The sequence below is a fragment of the Suricata suricatta genome, chromosome 4 (assembly GCF_006229205.1).
Source record: "Suricata suricatta isolate VVHF042 chromosome 4, meerkat_22Aug2017_6uvM2_HiC, whole genome shotgun sequence".
Classification (NCBI taxonomy): domain Eukaryota; kingdom Metazoa; phylum Chordata; class Mammalia; order Carnivora; family Herpestidae; genus Suricata; species Suricata suricatta.
In genome coordinates this window covers 63735038-63762024 of record NC_043703.1, presented here as the reverse complement: position 1 = coordinate 63762024, position 26987 = coordinate 63735038, and the positions used below count along the sequence as shown (strand labels likewise).

At 37.8% G+C, this 26987-nt stretch overlaps 1 long non-coding RNA gene across 1 annotated transcript; it reads right to left on the bottom strand.

The window, feature by feature from the left end:
- Positions 1-21904: 21904 nt before the first annotated feature.
- Positions 21905-26574, bottom strand: LOC115289287. The gene is made up of 3 exons (XR_003907539.1): positions 26499-26574; positions 24602-24654; positions 21905-21972 (listed from the first exon to the last, which is right to left on the bottom strand). It is a non-coding gene; the product is annotated as an uncharacterized LOC115289287 (long non-coding RNA).
- Positions 26575-26987: the final 413 nt, after the last annotated feature.

Below are 26987 nucleotides of genomic sequence, written 5' to 3'. Positions count from 1 at the left end.
GAGTAACCAACCTAAGAATCTGATGAAACTCCTGTCTGTTTTCAACAAAAACACAATTTACACAACACTGATATAAATTTCAGGAGGCTACTTGACCCTTGACAGCTCTGCCTGCATCTAGTTTTATAACCCTTCATCTAGAGCCCCAAATAGGATGATGAGTCATTATTAATAGGAAACTAGTCTCCCTTTATAGGAATATAAATTATATATATATACAGATATATTCAGATACACTGAGGGGAAAATTTGGTCTTAGATGTTTGATGAATAAGAACTGTGTTTCTTAACATAGGCAGTAATCCCTTGGACATCAGCCTTAACAACAAATATACAGATCTGTCTCCTCAAACAAAAGAAACAAAAGCAAAAATAACTATTGGGGCTACACCCAAATAAAAAGCTTTTTGCACAGCAAATGTAACTATCAGTAAAACAAAAGGCAACCTAGTGAATGAAACAGTATATCTGCAAATGATGTATCTGGTAAGGGATTAATAACCAAAATATATAAAGAACTTACACAACTCAATACCCACAAATAAACAATCCAGTTTTAAAAAATGGGAAGGTGACCTGAATAGACATTTTTTCAAAGAAAACACACAGATAGCCAACAGACACATGAAAATATACTCAACATCACTCATTATCAGGGAAATGCAAAACAAACCACAATTAGATATCATCTCACACCTGTGAGAATGAATGACTAAAATCAAAAACACAAGATACAACAAGTATGGGTGAGAATGTAGAGAAAAGGACCCTCATGCACTGTTGTGGGAGTACAAATGGGTACAACCACTGTGGAAAACAGTATAAAGTTTTCTCCAAAAAATTAAAATACAGAAATACCATATAATCCAGTAATTCCACTTACTGGGTATTTACCCAAAGGAAACAAAAACACTAATTTGAAAAGTGATAAGTACCCTAGGTTTATTGTGGCATTATTTGCAATAGCCAAAATATGGAAGCAAGTCAAGTGACCATCAATAGATGAATGAATAAAAAAGAGGTGATAGACACATACACACACACACACACACACACACACACACACACACACACACATATAGTGGACTGTTTCTCATCCATAAATAAGAATACAATCTTACCACCTGTGACAACATGGATGGACCTAGCAGGTATTATGTTAAGTGAAATAAGAACAGAGCAAGACAAATACCATACGATTTCACATATACATGGAATTAAAAAAAAAACAGATGAACAAGCAGACTTAAAAACAGAATGAAACAGAGAATGAAAAGTACAACATAGAGAATGTAGTTAATAATAATATTCTAATAACTTTGTATGGTGACACATGGTGACCTGTATTTCCTCCATTGCCTTAACTGGGAACAAAATGTTCATTTGTGGTTTATAATCGCAACTGCCTTTTGACAGAGAAAGTAGCAAGTATTGAACTGATCTTGAAATCTGAAAGGGGCAGGGTTTTGAGGGAGAAGGAGAGCCAAGGGACTTGGTCAAATTTGGCTGTAATGTCAAAGCACTGCTACAAAACAAGTTAAAAAAACCACTAATATCTGTGTTTTCCACTTGAAGATAACGTTAATGACAGGAATTTCTATCCGTGTTGGCTTTGGAAGAAAATGAGGCTGAAAAAATGTATGTACAATGAACATGCTTTGTTGTTTGTAGGGCAGAAGGTATTTGCCGAGTCTGAGGCTCTTTGACAAGACAGCTCATTTTTAACCTGACCTGGAACTTTTATAATTTATTTCCAGACAATGGTGATTAAGTGCTTGGAAATGGTGAAAGATGGGAGGCTGGTCTTTCATTAACCTGAAAAAATAAAGCTAAACATTTATTCTTTCATATAAGAGCAAGCGGACTATCTTGAACTATATTGATAAATCCTTATTGTTTCTCTAATATGTAATTCTGCATTTAAGAAGACAGGAAAATATTAAGGGTGAATACATACCTCTGTTCACTGGCATTTATTTAATGCCTTCAAGTACCAGGCAATCCCTTATATAAATGGATTGAGTTCTGAAAGTTTGTATTGTGGAAAATTTTCCATAAAAACTATAAATGCTATTATAATTATATATTATTGTAATCATGTACATAATTATATTAATAATGTATTATATATTTTTTCTAACTACATCAAAAATTAGCTAAAATACATGTTTTTGGAATCAACCTGCAACCTGCAAATAATCTAACTTTTATTTATGGCACTATTTCCATGGGGAAATACAATTAATGTTAGAAACTTATTTAAACCTACCATTGGAAAAACTAGATACTTTTAATACCTTCTATGACTCTGGAAACAAAAGATCAGGACTTTTTATTTTGACTGGCTCTTGTGGAAGAACTTTCTCCACCTCTTTGGCAGCTAGTTTTGCAAAAGGAAGGGAATTTGCCCCCTGGTGGTGATCACATACATGCATGAAATTTTCATAAACAGGTGTTCACATATTACAAACTGCATATGCATTCCTTTTCTCCCCCACCATGAGATTTTTAAGTATATCTTTATATATCCCAAAACTTGAAGGGCATTAGCTTGCATCTAGTAGACAATATGCAAGTTTGCTGACTAATTTTTAAGAATACTGACTTTCCACTAACCATCAGACAAGGGTGAGAGCCTTATTCTTGCAAGCTCTTAGCATAGAATCATAAGCAAAATTATTTTTATTCCAATGTGAGCACACTACCATAGGAATTGCTTTAAAGTAGTTCCTAGTAGTATTAATAAATTTCCAACAAACCAGTTGCTTAGTTGAAATTTCTGTGCCCAGCTTTTTTAAGCACCAACGTGTCGCCAAACACTAACACACACCCTACCTACCAAATTACGAGTTAAACTTGTCATCCCCCTGGTGCAGTTTTCATTGACCAACCCCATCTCCCCCATCGCCTTTATTTACAATTATCCTCTGGCTCTACTGCCTCGGAAGGGATTCCTTTTCTCTTTCCATATTGGATCTTATGGTCTAACACTCTTACCCTCTGGCAATATGAACAGTCATTCTTTCTTTCCTATTGAAAACCTAGAACACACAATGCTGGGGGCTGTTATCTCTCTTGTATTCAAAAACAAAAACAAAAAACAAATTAAAAAAAAACTTTTGTCTGAATTACACTACCTGGACTATATAATCAGCACCTTCTTATATATTACCTTATCTTCAATTTTTTACCCACATAATTCAAAACTTTATTATACAATATTGTGTTCATATGTTTCTAAATTAAATTATAAGCTATTGGGTAGAAAACTTTTCTTAGACTTCTACATTTATTCATCTACTTCAGGAATTACAACATTTGTTCATTCATCACATAATTCACTCATTTGAATAATAAATATCTATGAAACGTGAATGAGACACTGTTGATGATGGCACTGGGTTCACTGCATCTAGTATGGGGCTATTATACATCATCTATGGCATGGAAAGCTTGTTGCTGTAAAACAACCAGAACAACAAAAAAAGTAACTGCAAAAGATGTTTTCCAGTGTTCTCATATGATGTTTATTTTTCTGCCTCAGTTTGACATAACCTTCTTATGTCTAGTTGAGATCTTTGTGTGTCAACCAAGTGGTATAGTGGGGGAAAACCTGGATCCTGAGAAATAAGAGTAGAGGAACCCCTGGAAAACTCCAACTCCTCACTGTGAAACATGAGGCAGTCACCTGCTGGGAAAAGAGGTCCGTACTTATGGAAAAGTGAATAATCCATGAAGAAAGTGAGAGACTGCTTCCTAGAATTACATTGAGCATCTCAGATAACAACAACCTGTGATTTCCTCCAACAATATTCAGTACCTAGGTGTAGGGCAGAAAAAGGTCCATTTTACCTTTTAGACAAGGTCAGGACTTGGGAGGCTGATACCATTGGAGGAAAATAAGGCCCAGGCAAGAAAAAAGTCGGAGAGATGTTTCTAGCCAAGGAAGAGGAGGAAGCAGGAAGAAACAGAAGCTTGAGGGAATGGGGAACTCAACAGGGCATGGCAGGTGAAAGCTGCATGACTAAGAAGCTGCAGTCAGAGACAATGTTTAAAAAAAATTTTTTAATGTTTATTTATTTTTGAGAGAGAGAGAGACAGAGAGAGAGACAGAGCATGAATAGAGGAGGAGCAAAGACAGAGGGAGACACAGAATCTGAAGCAGGCTCAGAGCTGTCAGCACAGAGCTTGACACAAGGCTGGGACTCGGGAACTGCAAGATCATGACCTGAGCTGAAGTAGGATGCTTAACTGACTGAGCCACCCAGGAGCCCCTAGCCACAATGTTTACATTGGAGTTTCCAACTTCAGAAATGATTTGTGAAGATGAGGTTGTGGATGGGTTGCTTACATAGAATGAAAGTTAAGTTTTGTTAAGTTAAGGAGGTCAGGTTGAAGCTTTAAAGACTGCTCTTCAGAATGTTAATGTCATCTATGATTATGGCAGAGGTTCTAGAAGTCATGACTCCAATGAGTTGGTGCCAAAATCTTCAATAAATGAAGGCTTATGGGATGGGGAGAATGGTAGAACTACATGGTAAAAAACTCAAAGAAGAATCATCAGAAAAACGCAAAAGGGAATTCTGCCTGCTAGTGAAGTCTGACTAGCTTATAGTTTGTTTAATTCTATGAAGCTGCTTACCTTTCTTATATAACAACTCACAAAACACAAGAGTGGTTGACATGTATTTGAAAAGTATACAAATTCAGAAGTAAATACTTGGAAAAGACCTACAGTTCTTTTCTGTGATTTTTTTTAATTGAGAGGCAATTTACCAGACATGATACATTTCCTATCTCATTTAAAAATCACAAAGACCTAGGGGTGCCAGAGTGGCTTAGTTGGTTGAGTGTCCAACTCTTGATTTCAGCTCAGGTCATGATCTCAGGGTCATGGGATCAAGTTCCACATTGCACTCCATGCTGAGCTTGGAGCCCACTTGGGATTCTCTCTCTCTCTATATATATACTTCTGCCCCTCTCCCCCCACTTGTGCTCTCTCTCTCTAAAATAAAAAAAAATCACGCAAACATTTTATCAATGCATTATGCCTGATCAAAATCATATTTTGTTTTATTTATGATACAGGTAGCATTCAAGTGTTCTACTGGGAAACATGTTTACAAGGAATAAGTCTAAGATTAAATTTTTAAATGATTAGACATGAGGATGTTCTCTTTCTACATCACTTCTCACCCAACTTAGGATATAAAGTACAAACTTATTGCCACATAGCAAAGCTCCTTGAGAATCAGAGTCTTATTTCAAAACTGGGAAAATATCATACTAAGTTTTTTAAACTTAAATTAAAAGGACAGTATGGGAACTCAAAGTGATAATGTTAAATGCTAGGCATAAATCTTTATTTCTTCATCAAATAAATGAGGAAGTAAAATCTATTGGTTAGAGCCTCATTATAAATAATCTCTATTTTGTAAGAGAGACCATGGAAATGGTTGTCATTCCCATCACTTATGCTCTTTTAAGTTCTCAAGAAAATTGCCTGACTTGCTTAAATAATAATCAGGTTACTATTAGGAACAGCTTGTTCTCAGCTAAACAAAGACCAGGAGATATCAAGGCATATAGCTACAATTCCAAGTGTGTAAGACACAAGAGGGAGGCAGTGAACCTCTTGATATGGAGTCCGGCATTCTGGTTGGGGATGAGCAGGTTTAGAGAGGAATGGCAGTGGTAGGCGAAAGGGTTGAGCCCGTAGAGCTGGAATGGTGACCTGGTTCTGGCTAGTTCTTAAAATTTCCATAAGCCTTTCCTGATGGGAACTTGAGCTTCTTGTTAGGCCCTTGGACTATGCAAGAACCCTTAGAAAAAACTTGGCCAGTCAAATCTTCCCAAGTAATAACCTTGCACTCCTATGCCTCACCCAGATCCTAACTTCCATACTTCCTCTAGACAAACTCTCCTCCTCACCCATCACATACCAGTGAAATCACCACTGTGAGTAACTTCACAGAACATGTGAATTGTGACCTATGCATTCAAGATTAACAATCTCTACTAGGTCTCATCCCCACCAACATGAAATGGGGTGATGTTAGTGTAGAGTCCCCTGGTATTTTTACTGTTTTTGAGAAGGCTAAGGTTCACTTGAAGGTGAAGCCACAAAAGCCCTCGCCTTTTTCACTTCTGCTGATCCCTCACGTGTGCAATAGGAATTTTCATGATCAAGGAGATACATGAGAAGTCTCTCAAGATTGCTAGCAATGCCATCTGAACCAACAATTGCATGCCCTTCCTGGCCAAGATCATCCATAAAACTTCCAAATCATGGAGGAACCCATAATCACAGCCTATGCCATCAATGCCACCCAGACACTATGGGTGTCCTCTCTGGTGAGCCATGATGTCATGATGCTGCCCAGAGCATTATCCTTGTAAGCAGTGGCATAAGAGTCCTTCATGAATCTGACCTGCCATCTGAAGAAATCTTCTAAGTTCAACATCAAGAATGCAGTAGGGCAGGAGTCAGGGGGACAGGCCCTGAAGAGAATCCTGAGCAATGCTGAATACTAGATTATCTCCCAGGACTTTAACAGAGTCACCCACTCCTCCACCTTGATGCAGGGCCTGCTATTGCACTCAATGACCACGTTGTAAGCTTATTTTTAGGTATGAATTTGATTACAGCAATGAGGTGGTACACTACTCATGATCCATTAGGTTCCACAGAGGAAGAATCCCCTGGATAACAAGCCCGATGTCCTGAGGCAGAGAGCGACTCTCAGCCGCTAGGGAGTCCTTGCCTTGCATCTAGTCCCCAATCCACTGAGAAACTGACAACCCTTCACAGTTCTCACTCCAAGCCCCTGAGGAACCCACAATATATATACCTTGTCATATATAATCAGCACAATCAATATTGCACACTGTGCCCAGAGAAGGAAAACCTACGAGTTCCCCATTAAGAACCATATCTAAGCTCTTTAGATGGCCTTTTGCTTCCTTATTAAGCTCTCAGATTGCTTTTCTGTGCTCACCTCTAACCACTCATTCAACCATATTCTATACTTCAACTATACTGGCCTTTTTGCTGCATTTTATTAACTCTTTTTTAGTGAATACTGTTTCCTTTTCTTGAATGTTCTTTCTATGATCCTTGTCTACCTGACAAATGATAGATGATCTTGAGGTAATTGGTGTAATAGTATCAAAGAAAAGTCAAAAGGGGCTTTGGGAGATAGGTTGTAATAATAGAGTTAGCAGCATGTAATTACAATTAATGGAGCAAATCAGTGATAACCTTGGTTGTGAAATAGCTACACATATGATGCTACTGAAGAGGCATGACCTAAATGTCACCTCTTCTCCATTGCTTTCCCTAGCCTCACTACCCACCTCCCAAGAACAGAATTATTTCCCTTCCATTTTAATGAGAAAATCACTTATGAGTTTCTTCACTTCTAAGCTTCTAATGAAGACAATAAAGTTTCTTCATTTCTAAGTAAACCTTAGTAAATCCCATTCCTGGGCCACTTGGGTGGCTTAGTCAGTTAAGTGTCCAACTCTTGATATCAACTCAGGTCATGATTTCATGGTTGTGAGATCAAGCCCCACATCAGGCTCTGTGCTGAGCATGAAGCCTCTTGGGAGTCTCCTCCCTCTTTGCCCCTCCCCTGCTCATGTTCAAACTCATGGTCTCTCTCACTCTCTCTCAAAATAAATAAACATTAAAAAAAAGAAGAAGAAAGAAAAATCCCATTCCTTCCAGACTATTCTCTAAGTCCTCCTTGCAACATTATGTTTATCCTTTCCTTCTTTATTGGGGTTTTCAAGTCTATTCCCAAATATGCACAGATGCCTATCCCCTAAATCACTGGACTTTAGTGTCCTTCCAGCTAATATCACAGTTCTAACCTTCCACACCCAACAAATCCATGAGCAATATATTATTATGGCCTCCATTTTGTTATAAGGCATTTCTCCACTGCCCCTTTTAGCTTCCCTCTTCATCTTCTTCACTATTACTCCAGTTCCCTCAAGATTATCTGATGACAACAACAAAAAATCAAGGTACCAAACACAGCACCTTATTTTCGGTTTCCATTCAACATCTTGAATTGCTCTCCTCCTGCCTAGTCTTTGGGGACATAACTCCTTTGCTTTCCTCCTTCTCGTTTAAGCATACCCTTTCAGACTCTCACATGGGTTCCTCCCTTTCCTCCTCCTTCATCCTAGGTATGTCCTTGATTCTCTTCTCCTTTATTAAATAGTTTACTTTCACAACTTTAACTACCATTCCTGCATCAACTAGTCCTATAGATAAGCCTTGATCTCTCTAACACATTCTGGCTCTGATTTCTGTTGGCCTATGGGATGTGCCCACCTACAGATACCACCAACACCTGAAACAATATCCCTACAACTAATTTGGATCATCTCTTCTTTTCCAAACATACTTTTATGTCTATTTCTTAAATTTCCCTTCCAGTAGAACCACATTAAAACCATAAACGAGATGGGGTGCCTGGGTGGCTCAGTCAGTTAAGCGTCTGGCTTCGGCTCAGGTCATGATCTCGCGGCTTGTGGGTTCAAGCCCCACATCGGGCTCTGTGCTGACAGCTCAGAGCCTGGAGCCTGCTTCAGATTCTGTGTCTCCCTCTCTCTCTGACCCTCCCCTTTATTAAATAGTTTACTAGTCTCTGTCTCTCAAAAATAAATAAAAACATTTTAAAAAATAAAAAAATAAAACCATAAACAGATAAAATGTCTCTTTTACTTTAAAAGGCTTTCAGAAATTTTAATATCCTAAAACTTCTTTGGCAAACAAATTTTATATACCAGGCTTCAGAGAACTGAAGAGAAAATGATGTTTTTACATATCAACATAGATACAGTTCTGCAATTTAAGATCAAAAAAGTCTCATTTTTACAAAGAAAATCACTTCTAGGGAAGCATGTAAAGAGGGTTAGATGGATTCCTAAAAGGCTAGAGAGGCTCAGGAGTACTTCCTTTAGAGGCATCATTTACTTAAGATATAAGACAAAAAGAGATCTTAGAAAAAATAAGATGCTGTATGAATGCAAAGATTGGTTCTATGCAAATTATGTTAATTTAATTCATTTACTCCATGGGGATTATGCCACTAAAGAGTTCAAAAGATTTAGTCATCTTCCTCTGTTATAGATTTATTTTAAATCTTTATTTTTTCAGCTGCCCACCTTTTGGTCTAGTGGCCTTTTATACAGAATATTCCCATTAGAAGAAATATTTCTGACTAACCCTTTAAAATATGAACAAAATAGCATCTATTCTGAATGGCTAGCTGTTCTCTGAATAATAAATCTTCCTACAGTTAAACACGGTTAATTAAGGTCTGCTTTACAGAGTTGATTTCAGAGAAAGGAGGCTCAGTAATTAAAGTGAAAATAAAAAAAAAAGAAAAAGAAAACAAAAACTGATCAGGAGTGAATAACAATTTTCCATTTCCATTTAACAGAATCTCCCAGGCACTAAGTTTTATTCAAATTACCCAGGAGGCTATTCAAGCTATTTGCTTTTCAAATAACCTCTGATTTTGAGTAAACAAAATGTAACCTGTGTTATTTTGGTTCTATAACAGAAATAGGAATGAAATGCAATTCAAAGTGCAATTTGCAGTGGAGGTTGAGAAAGATGAAAACAAAAAAAGAGCAAAGATGTGTTGATCAGGAGCAAGTGCCCAAGCCCCTCTGCTCCCTCCCCACAATAGCCTCTTCCTGGGAGAATCCTGGCCAGGAAAGGTCACCACGCAGTTTCAAAGTTGCTGTTCCTTTCAAAGTTGCTGTTCCGTAAAGCCCATCTACCTCTCAACCTCCACGGCTGGCAAGGGACTGCTGACCAAGGGGCTGCTGCAGTCCTCCAGGACGGCCTCTTCTAGTTGAGGGCTGCAGACAGAACTAACCTCAAAGATGCTCTTCTCTCCTCTCCTGGTGTGACAGCCAAATATGTTCAATGTCACGGTGGCTGTTGGTTCACCCCCAACAACAGATGAGAAGCACTGAACGTTGCAAGACTGGGAGAAAACCCAAAACACATGAACGCATGAATTTTCTCTCTAAGAAAATCTCAAAATATTGTGGAAACAAACAGGAGAGGACAAAAAGATGAAAGTAAATCTCACTTCTTTTTTCTAGATTAATAATGTTTACATTTCCAATTACAATTCAAGACATTAACACCAAACTAGAGTGATTAATTTATCTCACTTGTCACCTTCATAAAATTTAAGTTCTACTTGAGATGACTGGAGAACAGCTTAGCAAAAATCAAAACAAAACAAAACAGAAAATCCCACTAATTGCCCAGTATTAGTTTAAGGAGCTTCATTTCTCATATAATCTGTATTTTCCCAATTCTATTTAATGAGGAAACTAAAGTTTTATCCCAATCCTCATAGGCTTCAGACCCTATGAAAAATCTAGAGATAAACAGAAAAGCCTATTATGAAGGGTCATGCATGAGAGAACTAGGGGTTATGTGCAGTCCAGAGTGATACCAAGCAGCATTTGGCTACATGTTTGTGTAAGTGTTTAGCCTGGTTAGTGATCTTGCACACTCTATGATAACCACTATTTTTGTATTAATCTTTTTTGTCCAGATAGCTTTGAGGACTATAAAGAGGTATCTTTCCAAATGGTTTTTGTATAATAGAAAGACTGTCCCCAAAACACTGGATCATTTATTTTTGTTCCATTATTTCCCCCATATAAGCCAAACTCAATTAGGTGAACATACTTGAAGCTTCTCACAATAGTAATTCATTTTTTAAAATATCTTAGCATTGCACATTATGGAATAGAATAGGATGACAACTAGAAGGCACAATTCCTGATGGGAAGACAGTTTTCCTTGGATAGACAACCAGTCAAGAACAAAGCAAACAACTTGGAGATAATTACACAACTATGAATTATATTTAACATAAGCAAGGATATTATAACTTAACATGAACATTCTAAGGTCCCTGTCATGATTTCTTGGATTTACTTCTAATTCTTTATACGTTTTTGCTATTTTAAATGGCATGTTTTATTTAACCATATGTCTGAAAATTTATTTTTTATAGAATGTGTATCTAGTAAACATGCTGATGTCCCATATTAATTTTTTCCCATTATCTTTACAAAGCTTTATTGGAACCTGTATGTCAAGGTGATGATAATTCAGTGTTTGGAAAACAGTAACAAAACAAAGGTATCCCAGAGTCAGGTTTCCGGAATACAGACTGGAAAGCAGGGAGCATCTTCCTCCATTTCCCAGCAGGAACACAGGGCATAACAATAGCTTCTGCTGGCTTACACGCCATTATTTTCTCTTTTTAATGTAGACAAGCATTATCTATGAGTAATTACAACCTTATTCTTTCTTAATTTTATATCTTTTACACACAAAAAACATTTTTTTCAGCTGGGACCTCCAATTCAATGTTGAAATGATGTAGCAGGCATCCTTGTGTCACGCCAATTTTAAAGGATATGATGTTTCTAATGATGTATTAGTAAGGATGATACATTTGCTGTAAGTTTTTGGCAGATGCATTTTAGGTATTTTTTATTCACCTTTAATAAAAACATTTATAAAGAGCTTAAAACTGTCATGGAACATTTTAGATTTATCCATATATTAAATTTGCTCATCACTCCTTCTTGTGTTGCACACATATCTTCCTTTTCTCTTCTTCTTCAAGTGAGTCCTTTAGAAGCTCCTTTGAAGAGTGAGTACTGCTACTACACTCTCAATAGTTGTTAGCTGAAAATGTCTTTATTTTGTCCTTATGCTTGAAGTTTTAAGTAGGTATGCGTCACCATATACACAATTCTTTTCTTTCAGCATTTTGAAAGTTTCAGCATTTTGAAAATCTCCATTTAAGGGCCTCTCTCCATTGCTGCTGTTGAAAAGTCAGCCCTCACACTAATTACTAGTGCCACCCAAAGGTACGGTCTACGGAGCTTGTTAGAAATGTGGATCTCAGACCCCATCCTAGACCAACTGAATCAGAACCCTGAAATGATGGCGGTACTTCATGCTTATTTACTAACTTTCCAGGTGATTTGGGAGCTCATTAGAAGTCAAGGACCTAAGAGTAATTCGTGTATCGGCAACTTGATCTCTTCCTAACTTTCAGATCTTCAAGACATTATGGTATGACTGGATGTGGATTTATTTTATTTATTATGCCTAGGAATTTTTACTTCTTGCATCTAAGGACTCACAACCTTTATTAATTCTGGGAAATTATCAGCCATTATCCCACCAAATATTTTCTCCTTCTACAACTCCAATAACACGTGTTTTAAACATTTTCATTTATACTTTCCTATAGTTTTCACTGTAGATCTCCATATATTAATATCCCTAATATTTTCATATGAAACCAATTTCTGAATAAGGGTATCTGTAAATGAGCATCATCTGGAGAAATTTAATTCAACAACATAAAAACAAATACAGAGTGACCTGCTCACACACTTCTAATCCTCAAGTTAGGAAAGAACTTTCCACTAAAATAGTATAGCATTTTACTATTACTGCAGTACCTTAAAGCTTAACTAAAAGAGCACCACCAAAAATTATACTGTAAAATGGAACAGCTGAGACCCTTCTAGTGTTTATTTATGAAGTAAAATCTCTTAGAAAACATTCAAGACAAGTTGATATTATTTCATTTTAATATCACGTGTTCTTTTACAAAATGGTACCTGTGTGTCATCTTTGTCAAAATGCAGTAATTTATTTTTTTTAAGTAGGCTTTACAACCAGTGTGGAGCCCAATGTAGGGCTTGAACTCATGACCCTGAGATCTCAAGACCTGTGCTGAGATCAAGAGCCGAACGCTCAGTAGACTACGCCACCCAGGCACACTTGCAGTAACTTATTATTAAAATACTTCTCAATGAAGAAATAGCCAAGCTTAAAAAAAATCCAAGATATTTTTCTGTGACTTTAAAATTCATTTCATTAATAGTTGTATTCATAGACTCCACAGAAAATCTGTTTCCTGATATTTCAGGGACCTTTTATCCAATGTGGTGATTCAATGATTTTCACAGAAAAGAATATCAGCAGTTTTAGAATGCCAGAACAATAGCTTCATCTGAACCTCTCAGTGCTTCCCCTCCACTCAAAACCACGAGGACAAAGAGCTTCAGCAGAAATACAGTCAGGCATAGAACCTCATGGGGGAGGGGGGCATATTCTTCCTTAACATGCTGATGGATAAATGGGAAATTAAAAACTTGATTGTTTTAAAAGCTAATGCTTTCGAGACTAATTACCTGTAATGACAATATATCTGTGTGCTAAGTAAAAAAGGATCTACAATGAGACACATCTGTCATAATGAAATGTGACACAGGAGAGATTAGACTAAAGCTTTCCTCACGTGAATTTTTAGATAAACTTTTTCTCTGATTAATAAAATGTCCCATTGTTTGAGATACTTGCAGTCAGATGTGGATGGAAATAGGACTGGATTACTAAAGGAATTTTTATGGATGAGTTATACAGATTTGATCTGATTAGTTCATTTTTGCTCAGCAAAGGCCATGATTGCTCCATCTCAGTCAGCCATTGCCATGTTCTCCAGAGAGGCACAGGTCCTCTGGGAACTGAAGACTGGTCCCTGACATTAATGTGTGGGCTTGTTTACATCAAGTAGCTCATTCAGAAGAAATTCTTGTTCGCTCTCTCTCCCTCCATCCAGAGACCATCATAAAACAGAAACTACTATGATCTGGGCCTTACCTTGTCTCACTGTCTTCTCTCACCTGTAACCTCCACCTCTCCCTTCCTGCTGGCTCTTTCCCATTAGCCTAGAAATATGCATATGTCTCTGTCATCTTATGAAAAAAAAATAATAGACTGACAGAAAACAAAGAAAGCCCTCTTTGATTTCTGCCAGTCTATTTAACATTTTACTCACTGAATGAATAGTGTTTCTCCATTTTCGCTTTTATACTTCCCTTTCATTCTCAGACCCCATTGTCATCTGGCTTCTGCCTGGATTAGAAATATTGCTGGGGTGCCTGGGTGACTCAGTTAAGTGCCCAACTCTTGATCTTGAGTCAAGTCATAATCTCAAGGCTTGTAATATCAAGCCTAGAACTGGGCTCTGCAATTAGAGCACAGAGCCTGCTTGGGATTCTCTCTCTCCCTCTCTCTCTCTCTTTCTGCCCCTCCCCTACTCATGAAAACTCACACACTCTCTCAAAATAAATGAATAAACTTAAAAACAAACAAAAAAGAAATCTTGTTAACATCTCTAATAACAACAAGGTGTCTATTTTTCAGTTCTCACCTTGTTGATACTCCAGTACACCCAACACTACTGATAGCCCCTCTTCATGAGGTTCTTTACACACTGGGTATCTAGGACTCTAGTTTTTCTTCTACATCTCAGTTCTACTCTTGGGCTCCTCGTCATCAATCCTCCCACTAAACACTGGTGACTCCAGACTTGCATCACAAGGCCCCTGCTCTTCACATTCTGCCTGGGAAATTTCATCCTTGCTCACAGCTTCTCCTTAAGGCTGAGAATTCCAACATCTGCATCTGCTGTATGAGCTCTCTCCTCAGCTCCTGAGTGACAAATCTATACACCCCACCGCTTGCATGGATGTTAAATAGACCCCTCAACTCAATGTAACCAGAAAGGCTTTATTTTGAAAGGAGAAAAATTCTTTCCTACTATATTCTTTATCCTCTCAGCTCTTCAACCAGTAGTCAAAGAATCAGCTTTGTCTCTTCTCTTTCCTCTTTGACCTCAATATCACTAAGTCTTGTTAGTTTTCCCTAACCCCTTCTCACCATTCTCAATGTCTTACCTATCCTGCTAACTTCCTTCTCAATGTCACTACTGTAGTTCACACACTTATTATCCCTTGCCTATAACATTGTCCCCTAACGAATTTCCCTGTTGTTATATTTGCTGCTTCAATTCACTGCCAAAGTGATCTGTCTAAAATTATAAATCTCAGTCTGTTGTTGAAAACCCTCTGCATTGAACATATCTTATGCACCCTCTCAGATCTTTCAGCCTCCCTGTCTCTCAGGACTCTGTCACTTGCTCTGCCCTAACTACAGTTACTTCACACATCTCAAATGCCTGCCTACAGCAATCTTCTGCTTGAGCCCAAGGTCTAGAGCTTCTAGCTTCCCTCCACCATTCCCAGGATCAAATGAAACACCACATGCTAATCCTGGTTCTCCAAGAAGCAAATCCCAAGATTCAATTAAACATGCTACAGATCTGATCCTGACTGAAGGAGAGAAAGAAGGAAGGAAGATCAGATAGAAGCATCTTAGACTCCAATGTAGTTCTAAGGAAGTTTTGGCAGGAATGCTGGGACGTCCATAAGCTAAAACCTCTTCTTAGAGGAGTTCCTGTATCCTAGCAATAGATTTCCCTTACTATGCTGTGATCAATCTGCTATGCTCCATCACTGGGCCAGACAGAGGAATGTGGCCTCTCTATACTAAGCATGTTCTCAGATCCACCAAATCATACTGCTGGACAGACACAGTAGCCATTTACTATATGCACAAAGTGGCACATTTGTGATTAGGCTGGAGAAGGTCCAAAATTATGACTAAGTTACTGTCAACTGCTGGTCCAGACTGCCTGCCATCTACTTCTACTACATCAGTGCCTCCTTTTCAACCCATCGATTTCTGGGATGACCAAGTCTCAGAGGAAAAAGACATAAGGCTGGCTCATAGTGTGTGTTGGTGTAGCTGGAAATCAACAGTTACCACATTATAGCCCCAAATGTGGGTGACTCTGAAATACAGTCTGACAGGATGACTCTGAATGGTCTCCTTGTCCAGCCCAGTGCTTTGTATAATAAGCTACAGAGTAGACAGGGTAACAAGGATGAAGACTATGCACAGACCTAATAACAATGGCTTCTTGTCATCATCACCAATCTAGCTACAGCCACTTATGAGTGGCCAATATGCCAATACCAGAGACTAAATATGTGCCCTCAGTGTATCACCATCCTGTTAGGTGTCATCCAACAACCTATCCAGTGCCAAGCCAATTCTTCCACACTGGAGGGGACGATAATTATTAATCCATACAAAATTGGTACATACTCTGGATAGAGAGCTGCCTTTCCTACCGGCAAAGCCTTTATCAACACCACTATCAAAGGGCTTGCAGAATGTTTATCCTTCAACATGTTTTCCACACAATGTTAGCTTCAATGTGAGATTTTTTCTACAGCAAAAGAGGTACAAAAGTGGACTTATTACCAGGGGACTCAATGATAATACTATGTGCCCCATCAGACCAACGAACAACAAATAGCCCATTGAAGGCTCCATCATGGATTAATATCTTGTGGAGTTTGAGTGCTGTCTTCCAAGAAGTGATATATGGGGCAAATCAACAACTGATATATAGTGAGAGTATATGGGTCCAAGAAGCAAGAGATGTACAAGTTATCCCTTCATCATTAAACACAGGGGTTTACTGATAGATAATATTTGTGCTTCTACTTGCTGAAATCTAAGGTCCTTCCCAAGTAGAGGCCCTAGTTCCCAGAGAAGAGACACTTCTGCTACTGTATAGAAGAGTCCCATTGATTACCTCCTGACCACTTTGAGCTTTAATGACAATATTTTTCCAATAGTCCAACAGGTAAGGAAACGGTTTACGGTCTTACTGAATCAATTAAAGAGCTGGTGTTACCACCACAGAATGGCTCCAAAGGAGATAGTGTCTGAAACCCAGGGGATCCACTGGGTACCTCTCAGTTCTCACATGCCCACTGGTAATGGTTAATGGAAAAATGCAGCAGCCATGACCTAAAAAGTACAGGGCAAGGAAAGGGTGAGACCACTTGAAGTTCTAGGTCACCTCACCAAGAAAGCAATATAGACCAGCAACAGCTGGCCCAGGATGAGGGAGGTATATAGAATGTGTGAAAGGAGAGAGATGATAAATATCAATTAGAGCCTCAGGACCAGCCTTGGCACACAGACTGTAGCTTATTTCACTAACCTACTTGCCTACTTTCTGGAAATCACAAGTCCCCTTCCTAAGGGGAATTCTGTAACTGACTGACTTGTTCCTCCTCTCTGTGGGGAAGCAGTATGAGCAATTCGTTCTCATAACGATAGAAGTCCAGTATTATATCAAAGAAACCATATATAATGGAAGGTGACTGACTTGTTCCTCCTCTCTGTGGGGAAGCAGTATGAGCAATTCGTTCTCATAACGATAGAAGTCCAGTATTATATCAAAGAAACCATATATAATGGAAGGTGAAAAGAGTATCTGCAGAGCATAAGATGTACTGGGTACATCTTGTGCACTGCTTCAGATTCCCTCAGCCTCACCTGTCAATCAGCCCTTGGCTATTTGTTCTGTCTCAGTCACTGCCACAATGACCAATTCCAGACTCAGATGAAGCACCACAATGCAAGGTATAAATCTGGCTCTCTAGAAGGTGATGCAATTCAAAAATAGAAGGGTGAGCTCTGTTCAATGGGAGACAGAAGAGAAGATGCTATCAGATGGATTCTCTTCCCATACACCCTCTGATGGAACGCTCTGAAGCACACCTTTTTTGTACAGCCTCTTTGGAGCTGGTTCAAGTGGCTGAGAAACTGGCTCTGTTTCTTCATGAAGTGATGCTCAGGTTCATAATGAAGACCTGTATGTCACCTCCCACCCTTCCCTGACTTACTGCACTTTTCCTGTCTCACTGCCCTCACATCACCTTTCCAGGAAAATGTTAGCATTTAATAGTTACCTCAGGTTCTGTTTGATGAAGAACATGGACTAAGTTTCATTCACGGCTCACTCTCCATAAAGAAAACCTCAGATCTGGCTCCTGCAGTCATTTTCAATCTCATTGCCCATGGTCCCCTACATTCACCTTTTGGTGATCAAGCAGAGCTGTTCACAGGTTTCCAAGCTGCCTGCCTTTTTCACAGCATCATATGGCTACATCTGCTCTTCACTCTGCCTGGAGAATGCTCCCCCACCACTCCCTCTGGTGAACTGCCCAGAGTGCCACGGGCGAAGTCAGACAACAATCAGTCCAGTACTTCACAAAACCCCACTACAACTAAAATGTTTAGAAGCCTCTTTCCAGTCTCCTTGCTTAATACTGAAATATTAAAAAAGAAAAGTCACATATGAATAGATAAGTACTTATTTTTCCTCTTATGGTAAAAAAATTACTTGAAATACAAGAAAATCACTATGGAAACCAGCTGAAATGCATTCCTTTATCAGCAAATGTAATTGAAAGATTTTCACCAAACACTTCTGAATGTCTGAAGATGTAAAGAAATAAATATTAAAATAAGTATATAATAATACAGGTTTTCTGTACAGATAGAAAAAAGTAAAGATATTGCTAAAAATCAACTTATGATATTACCAGTCTGGTTCGAAAAAGAAATACTAAAATAACTCCTTTTCTTATAAACAACTAAAGGAAAACATGTACCAAGAAGATATATTCTCAATGGTAACCTCTTTAATGAAAAACAATATTTATGAAAAAATTTGCTTAATTGAATATGCTACTTAAAGTGGCATAAAAATATTCTGGGATAAAGTCATAGGAGCATTTCCACAAATGAAATCCTACACTGCATCATTCATAGTCAAGATGTTACAGGAAAGCAGTTGAAGCCAGAGTGCACCTAGTGTCAAAATGTAGATGTAAAAACTGTAGTTCCTTTCCATGAAGACAAGATGTTTAAAATATTTTTTTTCTTTAATGTTTTATTTACTTTTTTTTTTTGAGAGAGAGAGACAGCATGAGCAGGGGAGGGTCAGAGAGAGAGAAAGACACAGAATCCAAAGACAGGCTCCAGGCTCTGAGCTGTCAGCACAGAGCCCGACGCAGGGCTCGAACCCACGAACCATGAGATCATAACCTGAGCTGAAGTCGGATGCTTAACCGACTGAGCCACCCAGATGCCCCTAAAATAAAGATTCTTATACAATACTTTGTAATGACATCAGGAACAACCATGGTAATCTTTTGAATGACACAAGGTGTTTTTATTTTCCTATTTGTTGCAAAATACAATATAAGATTTGTTGAATATAAGGGTATTATACATCTTTATTATATAAAACTCTATGCTCCAAATTTGCTTTTTTTTTTTTTCTGGGATGACAATGACTCTCAGGATAGTCTGTTTGGAAGATATTTTCTTTTCTTCTTTTTTAATTTTTTTTAATGTTTATTTATTTATTTATTTATTTATTTATTTATTTTTGAAAGACAGAGACAGCATGAGCAGGGGAGGGTCAGAGAGAGAGGGAGACACAGAATCTGAAGCAGGCTCCAGGCTCTGCGCTAGCTGTCAGCACAGACCCCGACGTGGGGCTCAAACCCACAAACAGTGAGATCATGACCTGAGCTGAAGCCAGACGCTTAACCGATTGAGCCACCCAGGCGCCCCTGGAAGATATTTTCAAAGATATAAATACCCTTTATCACCACCTTCAAGATGAAGCTCCCATTTTCATGATTTTGATTTTGATAAGGAGTGAGAAAACAACTGCTTCTTTAGAAAAAATTACTTAGGGGAGAGTATTTTGAACAATAAATGTCTGAAATTATTTCCATCAGTATATGATCGTACAACTGACAACTATATATGCCACCTGTAACAACTTTTATATGATCACATTTTAAACATTGACAATATATTTTTCAAACCTGTTTTCAAATCATCCACATGTGGAATTTTAGTGAATCTGTATTCATTTATGAAAGTATATAAAATGTCGGACCTTTTGATGAGTTTGCATAAACAATTGATATCATGGAAGTTGGACATCTGGATGGGTGATTTTCTTTTTTTTTAAATTTATTTAACATTTATTTATTTTTGAGAGACAGAGACAGATCATGAGGGAAGGGGCACAGAGAGAGGAACATACAGAATCGGAAGCAGGCTCCAGGCTCTGAGCTGTTGGCACAGAGCCCAATGCGGGGCTTGAACACACGAACTGTAAGATCATGACCTGAGCCAAAGTCGGATGCTCAACTGACTGAGCCACCCAGGCGCCCCTGGATGGGTGATTTTCAACTAAAATCTCTGCATAATTAGTGAATGGAACTGAAAAACTGGCATCATGATCTAGCAGGCATAGTCAACAATGCACATCTTCAATTTCTATAGGAATTTTTCTACTATGACCATCTTTAGAAATAACTACAGAAAGAAATGGAGTTTAGAATGAGAACTTAAAACCAAATCTTTTCAAAGACAATGTAGCATATATAATCACGTTTTCAGTGATAATGTTTTAAAAATGTAATTGCTTATTTCATCTTTGCTTCATCCCTTTTTAAAGTTCAGTTTGCTTTTGTTTGGTATATAATTCATGTATATAATAAGCATACATAAATTAAAAGTACACAACCATTTGACAATGAATTCTTAGATATGACATCAAAAGTGTAGGCAACAAAAACATAGATAAATTAAACTTACTAAAATTACAAACTTTTGTGCATCGAAGGACACTATCAACAGACTGAAAAGGCAACCTACTTGCAAATCTTGTATCTGATAAGGGATTAATATCTAGAATACATTTTTAAACACCTGCAACTCAAAAACAACAGAAAACAAACAACCCAATTTAAAAATGGGCAAAGGACTTGGGAAAACATTTCTCTACAGAAAAATACACAAATTACCAGTAAGCACAAGACAAGATGCTCAAAATCACTAGGGTCATGCAATTCATACCACGAAGAGATACCATTTCATATGGATTATGATAACTATTACTAAAAACAAAGACAAAACCAGAAAATAACAGGTGTTGGTGAGGATGTGGAGAACTGTAACCCTCATACACTGCTAGTGGGAGTGGGCCAAGGTGCAGTCGTGGTGGAAAGCAGTATGGTAGTTCCTCAGAAAATTAAATACAGAATTACCATAGGATCCAGTAAGTCCACTTCTAGATATATACCTGAAGAAACTGAAAACAGGAATTTGAACAGATACCTGTACACTAATATTATATGTCAGCATTATTTATGATAACCAAATAGATATATTATATTTATAATATTACATAACATTAGTAAAATAATTGTTATTATATATTGTTACATTTTTGTATATATTTTATATACATACACACAATGGAACACTGTTCAGCCTTAAAAAGGAAGGAAATTCTGAAGAAGGTATAATATGAATGAACCTTCACAACACAATGTGGAATTCCCCTGGAAAGCCATATGTCCCCGGGCTCTTGTTTTTTTGGGAGATTTTTGATTACTAATTCAATTTATTTACTGGTTATGGGATTGTTCAAATTTCCTCTTTCTTCTTGCTTCAGTTTTGGTAGTTTATATATTTCTAGGAATTTGTCCACTTCTTCCAGATTGCCCAATTTACTGGCATATAACTTCTCATAATATTCTCTTTTTATTGTTTGTATTTCTGCAGTGTAGGGTGTGATCTCTCCTCTCTCGTTCTTGATTTTATTTGGGTCCTTTCCTTTTTCTTTTTGATCAAACTGGCCAGGGGTATATCAATTTTGTTAATTCTTTCATAGAACCAGCTCCTGGTTTCATTAATCTCCTCTCCTGGTTTTTTTTTTCAATATCATTGATTTATGCTCTAATCTTTATTATTTCCCACCTTCTGCTGATTTTGAGTTTTATTTGCTGTTCTTTTTCCAGCTCTTTAAGGTGCAAGGTTAGGTTGTATACCTAAGACCTTTCTTCCTTCTTTAAGAAGACCTGAATTGCTATATACTTTTCTCTTATGGCCACCTTTGCTGCATCCCAGAAGTTTTGGGCTTTGGTGTTATCATTTTCATTGGTTTCCATGTACTTTTTAATTTCCTCTTCAATTTCTTGGCTAGCCCATTCATTCTTTAGGAGGATGTTCTTTAGTTTCCAAGTATTTGCTGTCTTCACCAATTTTTTTCTTGTGGTTGATTTCTAGTTACATAGCATTGTGGTCTCCTATGGCATAAAAACAATCTCTTCAACAAATGATGCTGGGAAAACTGGATGGTGACATGTAGAAAAATAAACCTGGACCACTTTCTTACATCATACACAAAAATAAACTCAAAATGGATTAAAGACTTAAACATAATATAGGAAGCCATCAAAATCCTAGAGGAGAAAACAGGCAAGAATCTCTTTGACATTGGCCACAGCAACTTCTTACTCAACATGTTTCCAGAGGTAAGGGAAACAAAAGCAAAAATGCACTGTTGGGACCTCATCAAGATAAAAAGCTTCTGCATGGCAAAGGAAACAGTCATCAAAACTAAAAGGCAACCTAAGGAATAGAAGATATGTGCAAATGACATATAAGATAAAGGGTTAGTATCCAAAATCGAAAAGAACTTATCTCACACACACACACACACACACACACACACACACACACACACAAATCCAGTGAGGAAATGGGCAAAAGACATGAATAGACACTTTTCCAAAGAAGACATCCAGATGGCTAACAGACACATGAAAAAAATGCTCAACATGCCTCATCATCAGATAAATACAAATTAAAACCACCATGAGATACCACCTCACACCAGTCAGAGTGGCTAAAATTAACAATTCAGGATACAACAGATGTCGGTGAGGATGTAGAGAAAGGGGATCTCTTTTGCACAGCTGGTAGAAATGCAAACTAGCGCAGCCATTCTGGAAACAGTATGGAGTTTCCTCAAAAAATTAAAAATAGAACTACCCTGTGATCCAGAAATTACACTACTAGGAATTTATCCAAGGGATATGGTATGTTGTTTTGAAGGGGCACGTGCCACCCATTGTTTATAGCAGAGCTATCGACAATAGCCAAAGTATGGAAAGAGCCCAAATGTCCATCAACAGATGAATGGATAAAGAAGATGTGGTATTCATGTATGTATATGTATATGTATACCTATATAAAATGGAGTCTTACTCAGCAGTCAAAAAGAATGAAATCTTGCCATTTGCAACAACATGGATGGAACTAGAGGGTATTATGCTAAGCAAAATAAGTCAGAGAAAGACAAATATCATATGACTTTACTCATATGTGGAATTTAAGACATAAAACAGGGGCGCCTGGGTGGCTTAGTTGGTTAAGTGTCTGGCTTCGGCTCAGGTCATGATCTCACAGTTCGTGGGTTCGAGCCCCACGTCGGGCTCGGTGCTGACAGCTAGCTCAGAGCCTGGAGCCTGTCTTCAGATTCTGTGTCTCCTCTCTGACCCTCCCCTGCTCACGCTGTCTCTCTCTGTCTCTCAAAAATAAATAAAAAAACATTAAAAAAATTTTAAGACATAAAACAGATAAACATAAGGGAAGGGATGTCAAAACAATATAAAAACAGGGAAGGGACAAAACATCCAAGAACAAACTGAGGGTTGCTGGAGGGATTGTGGGTGAGGGTATGGGCTAAATGGGCGAGGCGCATTGAGGATACTTGTTGGGATGAGCACCGGGTATTGTACAGAGGGGATGCATCACTGGAACCTATTCCTGAAAACATTATTGTCCTATTTGCTAACTTGGATGTCAATTATAAATAAATAAATGCATAATACATACATACATACATACATACATTATGTGAAGTGTGTGATAAGCCAGACACCGAAAGGCAAATTTTATATCATTCCAATTATTTGAAGTACCTAGATTAGTCAAATTCATAGAAACAGAAAGTAGAATGGTGATTGCCAGGGGCTGGAGCTAAGGGAGGATGAGAAGCTATTGCTGAATGGGTATGGAGTTTCAGTTTGGGAAGATGAAAAGTTTTGGAGACGGCTGTACAACAGTATAGATGCACTTAGTGTCACTGAAGTGTGTACATTAAAATGGTTAACTTTCATGTTATGTCTATTTTACCACAATAAAAACTAATAAGTGTATGACTAAAATGTATGTACATCTGAATGACAGATGATAAGGGTAGATGATGGAGCATTCTTCATCCTCAGCACAACTGCACATGTTCAATTAATGCTTGAAAGAAAGAAGGAAGGAAGGAAAGAATGTCTATCTTGGAATTATGACATGGAGATGTTATTTCCTGTGTATGTCTTTGAAGGATACAGATACTGGGTGACTGGGAGATACCAGCAGTATGTTCTCCTAGAATACGGAGACTTTTCGCAACATCTAACCTGCCCTTCTCCATCTTCCCAAATTCTGACCCCACAGTGTTTTCAACTTCACAACAGCTGCCCATTTGCAAATTTCTGATAAGTCCTCAGTGGTAGGAAAATCCACACCACCTTTCTTAAGCATGCAAAAAGAGCTGCACTCAGACAAAAGCCTCCCCGTGATATCATGTACAGAAGAAAGTCTACCCTCATGCCTAACATCACCCCCAAATCACAGTCAGGCTCAGTGTAATAAATGTCTTCAAGTTTGCTGAGCCATGACCCAGAGCCTAATTACGATGAATTAAAATAAGCAAACTTGGCTCATTTTTCTTCTCCTGAAGTCTATGTTTGGGGCCTTATTTTAATTGAAATCTTTGGAATTAAATACTATTAACATTGATACATACAATATGGGGTAATTCTTTTAAAAGATAATGAAGTTTAAAACCCTGCAATGCTTTCAACTTAAACTTACCATTCTATGTTGAGGGCAAATGTCAAAGACAACAGTCTCCTTTTACAGATCACCTAGAAGACAGATAGTATTTAATATGTATGATGGTAAGTCTGTAAAGAAAAGAAAACTACAAAAGGCTGCTGTTAGACTCTATGGTATGCCAGTGTTTAAACACTGAAAAACCAATAAAATGCCATTTCACATTTAAAGCAAGCATGCAAATCTCCAGAGAGAGGTCATAGGAATTCTTTTTTCCTTTAAAAAAATTACATTCTGACAGTAACTTCTGATATTAATATTAATGCATTTTATTTTACAAACAAAATGGATGTTGGCAGCTCTGCTGGCTCGGATACAAAATTTAAAAGCAAAGGGAAAAAATAAAATGTAATAGGAGAATAGGATGAAAGGTCACTTATTTTACCATTATTTTTAAATCTCCTCATTAGAAAGTATGTAATTCTATGAAGGCAGAAACCATATCATTTTGCTCATTTCCATATCCTCCCAACAATGCTAGCACATAATAGGTATTCCATTAATATTTGTTAAATGGATACATAAAAGTACAAAGTTAGGCATTCATTAAATGTATTTCAAAGGAAAATTGCCAAAACCAGGCCCACCAAATTGGTTACTTAGAGAATGGAAACCTCATCTCACTAGGGGGACATGAGAGGCACATGACTAGCTAGTGGCAGAGTTTCTACATAGACTAGTGTCATTGCTTCCCCTAAAATGTGTGCTTCCGCGTACAGGAGCAGCATGAAGACTGCCCCTTTATGTCGCTACATCAAGCTCTTCTAGCTCTTCCCTAACAGCTGAGATAGGAAAGGAGACAAGAAGGATGAGCATCCAGCTTTGTTCAACCACAAAGAATAAAGGGAGAGAGCAAAATGTCAACAGGAATGGAAGCAGATCTTGAACAAATAAGGGAGAAGAGGAGAGGGCCCAAAAGAGCCATCCTTACCAGGTCTGAAGATTTAGCATTATTTTCACAACTCCCTTCATTTGCTCTGAACTAATGAATGTTCTCTGGGATCCTTCTCAATATGACCCTTCAACATCGAAGAGATGATTACAGTGCTGAATGCTTTTTCCTACACCAAATGTGTACCATATTATTGAGTTTAAATGAGATGTGCCACTCAAGTCAAAAGTAATGTTTCATATAGTTAGGATTTATTTTTCCACCTACATACTTACTAAAAGACTTAGCAATTTCTACTTTACTGAAAAAAACACAAGTTTCCATTTTTATTAAAACCACATTAGGCAAAAGAAAAGCAATTATAAAATGAAGACAATATTTAGATTCCAAAGAATATAGGAACATTGCATTTGCTTAAAATTTTTTTAATGTTTATTTATTTTTGAGACAGACAGACAAACAGAATGTGAGGGGGAAAGGAGCAGAGAAAGAGGGAGACATTGAATCTGAAGCAGGCTTTAGGCTCTGAGCTGTCAGCACAGACCCCAATGTGGGGCTTGAACCCACAAACCACAAGATCATGACCTGAGCCCAAGTTGGATATCTAACCAACTGAACCACCCAGTCATCCCTGCCTTTAAATAAATTATAAATTATACAGAGATGATCTAGTTAGAAAGCACTGGTCAGTGTACATGGTAGAAAAGCAGTATCTGTCCTCGTCCTGCCCTCTCTTCAGTTTTAGAAGAGCTAATGCTGAGATCTATCACCAGTCACCACCCAATCCCATCTGTAGGATTTCCTAATTCAGTCATGAATCTAAGGATAGAGTTCAGGTACTGGGAAAGACAACGGTGCTATTCCCCTCTTCTTCTGTGGTGTAAGTGAAAATGAAATTAGTTTCCAATAAAATAAAGGCCTTATAGCACACTCAGTATAAAACAAAGTACCCTTCTCCTGACATCTGGCTGATATTTTCCTTACCTGCAGTAGATGGTTCTGATTCTCTTTCTACACAGCAGAGACTGTTATACTGGTCAATTGTTTCCAAATTCTATCCCTTGAGAATTACAAAGAATGTTAGTAAATGCTACAAGAGAAACAAAATCTATAATTAATCAAAAAGTTTGAAAGACCTTGGCTTAAAGAAAATTAGAATGATTTGTTTGCTACCAGCTTTTCACACTCCCTTAATATGCTAATGTGAATAGAGAATCTCCAAAAAAGGGATCTAATATGAACCGTTCTCCAACCATTTTTGGCACCATTTTTTTCCTCAAAGACTCTTGGGGAGAAAATGTATTTTTCTCTTTACCTGTGTCAGAAAAGGCACCGTAAGCCAGCTCAGCTCCAGTTTCTGAGTATAAATCAAATTTCATGTCACTTCCGATTTAAAATCTGTCAGAAGTTTAAAATGCTTCAAACTATTTTAAGAATATAACATAAGGGGCGCCTGGGTGGCTCAGTCAGTTA